The sequence below is a fragment of the Rhinopithecus bieti genome, unplaced genomic scaffold (genome assembly GCF_001698545.2).
Source record: "Rhinopithecus bieti isolate Rb0 unplaced genomic scaffold, ASM169854v2 scaffold_57210, whole genome shotgun sequence".
NCBI lineage: Eukaryota > Metazoa > Chordata > Mammalia > Primates > Cercopithecidae > Rhinopithecus > Rhinopithecus bieti.
Window position 1 is genome coordinate 1,607,619 of NW_016823439.1, and position 6,584 is coordinate 1,614,202.

The following is a 6,584-nucleotide window of genomic DNA, read 5'->3' on the forward strand; positions in this document are numbered from 1 at the left end:
TAAGAAGAAGAAAAATAAAGAAGAACACATAAAGAGTGACGAGATACTCTTTTAGGTAGCATCATCAGGAAAGGCTTCTCTGGGAAGGAAACTTAAGCAGAGATCAGAATGAGGGAAGTATCAGCGTAGAAGTCTAAGAAATAGCATCTACTTTAACCATGTATACTCATAGATTGTTTGTTAGATTCGCTTTGAATTGAGAATAAATAAACAGAGCAAGAGAAGAAGAAAAGTTTTTGCCTTTCCTTCTTCTTTTTTTGTTAATCACAAAAACATCTAAGCCTGAATCTCTCCTAAATTCTTCTTTCTGGCTGGTTAGTCAATTTAGCCAGAGTTGAAGGCACTTCTTCCTTCTTGAATACAAAATTACTTCTTTTTTTTTTTTTTTTTCTTTTTTTAATAGAGACGAGGTCTATGTTGCCCAGGCTGGTCTTCAACTCCTGACCTCAAGAGATCTGTCTGCCTCTGCTAACATGGTGAAACCCCATCTCTACTAAAAATAAAAAATAAAAAAAAATTTAGCCAGGAGTGGTGGCGGATGCCTGTAGTTACAGCTACTCAGGAGGCTGAGGTAGGAGAATGACATGAACCCAGGAGGCGGAGCTTGCAGTGAGCCGAGATTGCACCACTGCACTCCAGCCTGGGCAACAGAACGAGACTCCGTCTTAAAAAAAAGAGATCTGCCTGCCTCTGCTTCCCAAAGTCCTGGGATTACAGGTGTGAGCCACTGCACCCTGCCCAAAATTGCTTCTAGTCTTATTCTAGCCCTACACTTTGTCTGGTATTATTGCTATTTATTTGCACATCTCATATCCATTTAATTTGGCATATGATTTTTTTTTTTAACAGGCAGAGTCTTGCTATGTTGCCCAGGCTGGTCTCAAACTCCTGGGCTCGAGGGATCCTCCTGCCTTAACCTGCCAAGTAGCTGGGACTACAGGCATGTGCCATGGTGCCTGACTAATGTGGTATACGCTTTGAAAGCAAAGGCTACATATTTTTAGCATGATAGTCCTTGAAATATCTAGTACAGTCCTGTCACAAAGTAAATACTTACTTGTTGAATTAAAATTTTTATTTTTATTACCATAGGTACGTTTTGGAGAAAATCACCTGACTCCTCAAAATTCCTAATCACAAATATATATTTAGTGTAGCTGTAGTATTGTTTTTTTTTAGAGACAGGGTGTCCCTCTGTCACCCAGACTGGAGTGCAGCAGCAGAATCATAACTCACTGTAGCCTTGAAGTTTTGGGCTTAAGCCATCCTTTGGCTTCAGCCTCTGGAGTAGCTAGGATTATAGGCCGGAGCCACCACATCCAGCTAGTTTAGGCTCTTTGAAACCATATTCTTGCATGCACTGATTTTTTTTTTTTTTGAAACAGAGTTTCACTCTTGTTGCCCAGGCTAGAGAGCAATGGCGTGATCTCAGCTCACCACAACCTCCGCCTCCAGGGTTGAGGCAATTCTCCTGCCTCGGCCTCCCAGATAGTTGGGATTACAGGCATGCACCACCATGCCCGGCTAATTTTGTATTTTTAGTAGACATGGGGTTTCTCCATGTTGGTTAGGTTGGTCTCGAACTCCCGACCTCAGGTGATCTGCCTGCCTCGGCTTCCCAAAATGCTGGGATTACAGGCGTGAGCCACAGTGCCCAGCTGATTTTTTTAAAAAATAAAATATCTGGACTTAGACAAGCTTACCTAACCTCTGAGAGCCTAAGTGTAAAATTGTTATTCCTGTAAAAATCAGAAATAATAATCATTTGACAGCATTTATTGGTACAAGAAAAGAGAACCAGTTGTGGTGGCTGATGCCTATAATCCCAGCACTTCAGGAGGCCTAGGTGGGCAGATCACTTGAACCAAAGGGTTTGAGACCAGCCTGGGTAATATGGTGAAACTCCATCTCTACAAAAAATACAGAAGTTAGCTGGGCATGTGTGCCTGTAGTCCCAGCTACTCAGGAGGCTGAGGCGGGAGGATGCTTGAGCCTGGGAGGTTGAGGATGCAGTGAGCTGAGATGGCACCATTGCACTCCAGCCTGGGTGACAGAGTGAGACCCTGTCTCAAAAAATAATAATAAAATAAATAAATAAATAATCTAGTACAGGACCAGATACATGGTAATATTTAATAAATTGTTGGTCATTCAATCAAGATATTAAGAATTTTTGGCCGGGCGCGGTGGCTCAAGCCTGTAATCCCAGCACTTTGGGAGGCCGAGACGGGCGGATCACGAAGTCAGGAGATCGAGACCATCCTGGCTAACACGGTGAAACCCCGTCTCTACTAAAAATACAAAAAATAGCCGGGCGATACAAAAAATAGCCGGGCGTGTAGTCCCAGCTACTCCGGAGGCTGAGACAGGAGAATGGCGTAAACCCGGGAGGCGGAGCTTGCAGTGAGCTGAGATCCGGCCACTGCACTCCAGCCCGGGCAACACAGCAAGACTCCCTCCCAAAAAAAAAAAAAAAAAAAAAAAAAAAAAAAAAAAAAGAATGTTTAAGGTTGATCTGAAACCAGGTTATTCATTCATGTAAAGAATGTGGTAGTTATTTGTTGTTGTTGTTGTTGTTGTTGTTGTTGTTGTTTTTGAGACAGAGTCTTGCTCTGTGGCTCAGGCTGGAGTGCAGTGGCCGGATCTCAGCTCACTGCAAGCTCCGCCTCCCGGGTTCACGCCATTCTCCTGCCTCAGCCTTCCGAGTAGCTGGGACTACAGGCGCCCGCCACCTCGCCCGGCTAGTTTTTTGTATTTTTTTTTAGTAGAGACGGGGTTTCACCATGTTAGCCAAGATGATCTCGATCTCCTGACGTTGTGATCCGCCCGCCTCGGCCTCCCAAAGTGCTGGGATTACAGGCTTGAGCCACCGCGCCCGGCCAGTAGTTATTTGTTAATGACATTTGTTGTTAGTTATTTCCTATAAGGAAATAATGATGTCATCACAAAATCTTTGCCTTAATCAGCTTTATTAAGGCATAAATTAATTATAATTATACATAATTAAATATAATTTACATGTAATTAAATTCACCAATTTTCAGTGTATAATTTTTGACAAATGCACACCGTAATCAGCATCACAATCAATATGTAGAATATTTCTCTCACTGTAAAAAGTTCCCCTGTAACTCTTTGAGAGCAATTTTCCCCTTCTACCCTCAGCCCCTGGCAACCACTGATTTGTTTTCTGCAAACGATACTTTTTACTTTCTAAGCAAATATTTATCAGGGCCTTCTATTTAGAAGTCCTTGAGCTAGATAGATACTTCATAGAATACAAAGATAAGTAAGACTCAGTTTATGTCTTTAAATAGCTAAAAATCTAGTCTAGTCGTATGTAATTTTGAGATTACTCTGTCTACACATAATATGGGACTGAATTTCAATATGAATTATGCCCACTAAAGAAGAATAAGGAAGAAAAAATACTGCAAATGCTCCCTGAACTTTTAGAATAGTAAACAAAAGATTCATGAGTGCCACTAATTAATTATAATTTATTTTAAAAGGCACAAATTTATGATTACAGGATTTCCAGATAATTTTTAAAAAGTAAACTCTTTAAAATTAAGTAACATGTGTACAGGAAACAGAAGTGCAGAAATCCTAAGTTCACAGCTTGATCTTTTCAGATTATTTATGGCAACCTAGACCAGCCCTGTGTGACCAATGCAGTAAAAAGACATCCTAAAGTCTTATAGTTTAGACAGAATAATTACATCACTGTAAGAAAGAAAGAGATAAGAGAAGAATGTTCTGCAAAGGCTCACAAAGAATTGTGGGGATAAGTAGTGAGAAAATGGATAGCACATTAAAATTCATGAGGAAATGCCGTTTAAGTTCTATGAATAACAAAGCGATTATTATGCAGGATCAGGTTTTTCTTTCATCATTACAGAAAGACACAAAATCATTATCGTGATCTGCCATATGTTTTTCCTTTGTTATCAGATGCTGGGACAGGCCTATTAAATGTTCTGTGTTACCCAGGGGAATGGTCAGGGCGGTGAGTAATGGTGGTCACAATGCATATGGTTTTCTATGGTCCTAATTGTCAGTGCATTTAGATCCGAGGAAAGGAACAAATTAAAAAGGGCAGAATGGCTGGGTGGACACTTTCTTGTGATTGCAAAGAACTGGGTCTATTCTTACCCTTTCTGCCCCTTGCTTTATGCTTTACACCTGCCATTTCCAGACTGGACAAAGCCTTTGGTGGCTCCTTGGTCTATACAATGGGGACTACAATTAATTTCAAAAGGGGTAACACATGCAAATTGCAGAAAATATTAACACCAGGAGGAAAACACAGTGTGCAAAATAATCCTACAAAATGTTTATAGTGGGGTCACACATTTACCCACGTTATAATTCCAATGTGCAAAGAAAATACTACTTTTTAATTTCTATCATGGACCTAATTTTTCCTTGCAAGTTTCCACCTTGCGCTCTAATGAGAGGAAAAAAACCAACCAAACATTAAACTTGTCAATTCCAGGCAACAACCTTTTTTAGTTTAAATAGTTTATTTTGGCCCTGTGTGGTGGCTTACTTCTCTATGTAATCCCAGTGCTTTGGGAGACCAAGGAAGGAAAATGGCTTGAGGCCAGGAGTTCAAGACCAGCCTGGGAAACACAGCAAGCCCCCATTTCTACAAAAAAATTTAAAAACTAGCTGAGTGTGGTGGTGCACACCTGTAGTCCCAGCTACTCAGGAGGCTGAGGTAGGAGGATTGCTTGAGTCTAGGAGTTCAAGGCTGTAGTGAGCTATGACTGTGCCACTGTACTCCAGCCTGAGTGATTGAAACCTTGCCTCAAAAAATAAATAAATAAATGATCACTTTTGAATAACATATTTTCTTTTGGGCAAATGCAGAATCTTTCACATTTCTTCCTGCTTCCCTCTGCTTCTCTTCAAAACAATGTCTAGCTATACAGAAGGATTTGTGATCTAGGATGGCAAGGAGAGGAACAGCCTCACATCTATGTGGGGGTCTCAGGATCAAATTTGTCTCTATACCAGAGTGCATGTTTAGGGGAGCCAGAGATCAACCCCCACTTTGCTCTTAGTGACTTCTTTAGATCTAGAAACCAAACTGACACCCGGCAGATTAACAAGGGAAAAGCATACAAATTATATTAGTTCTACATGTACATGGGGATATTCACAACAGCGTGAAGTCTGAATAAGTAGCCAAAGCAAGATGCTTTTGTATTTTTAGACAAAAAATGATACATTTGAAAAGAAATGACAGGACAAAGAATACCTGGCCAGGGGCAGTAAATTTTCTGGAGGAATTACTAGGAGATGTATGGAGGATGTGAAACAGGTGGAAGATAAGGGTTACTTCGTCAAGTACGTTTATTCAGGTCCGTTGTAGCCTCCAATTCTTTTTTTTTTTTTTTTTTTTTTTGAAGTGGAGTCTCGCTCTACACCCCAGGCTGGAGTGCAGTGGTGCGATCTCGCTCACTGTAGCATCCGCCTCCAAGGTTTAAGCGATTCTCCTGTGTTAGCCTTCCAAGAAGCTAGGACTACAGGCGCCTGCCACCATGCCGGGTTAATTTTTGTATTTTTAGTAGAGATGGGGTTTCACCGTGTTGGCCAGTCTGGTCTCGAACTCCTGACCTCAGGCGATCTGCCCGCCTGGACCTCCCAAAGTGCTGGGATTACAGGCGTGAGCCACTGCGACTGGCCTGCAGCCTCCAATTCTAAGTCTCTGGTGATAAGAATTTTCTTGCCCTGGTATGGGCAGGGTGCCCCTCCCAGAGGAATCTGTATCTCTTGTTGCATGGAGGAAGAGACAGGTCAGCTCACCCTTTCTGAAATTACAATTTCTCAACTGTTTTCAACTTGAAATAATTACTATATCAATCTGGCATATTTTGGGATGGCACATTCTTCACTCCTTCACATATCTCTAACTAAGTTATTTATATAGTAGAAATAAGTTCTATATTTTGTCAGTAAAGTTGCAAAAGTAATTTATTTCTACTGTCTTTTATTTAATGTTTTTTATCTACCATGTATTTTCTTTACTTTTTTTTAATACTTTCCTACCTTCTATTGAGTTACTGATTTATTTTTCACCTCTACTGACTTGAAAGTTGTGTTTAAAAATTAACCTTTACTTATTATGGATTAAAAGGAGTTTCTCTGATAGAAAAGGTGGGGTTTCAGGTTTATAACATAAAGTTTTATGTGATATAGAAAAAAGTATCAGTAAACAAAGCTTGCTATTTTCTTTTTTTCTTTTTTTTTTTGAGACGGAGTCTCGCTCTGTCACCCAGGCTGGAGTGCTGTGGCCGGATCTCAGCTCACTGCAAGCTCCGCCTCCCGGGTTCACGCCATTCTCCTGCCTCAGCCTCCCGAGTAGCTGGGACTACAGGCGCCGCCACCTCGCCCGGATAGTTTTTTGTATTTTTTAGTAGAGACGGGGTTTCACGATGTTAGCCAGGATGGTCTCGATCTCCTGACCTCGTGATCCGCCCGTCTCGGCCTCCCAAAGTGCTGGGATTGCAGGGTTGAGCCACCGCGCCCGGCCTTTAAGTTTGCTATTTTCTTACAGGCTTACACGATTTTGAAAT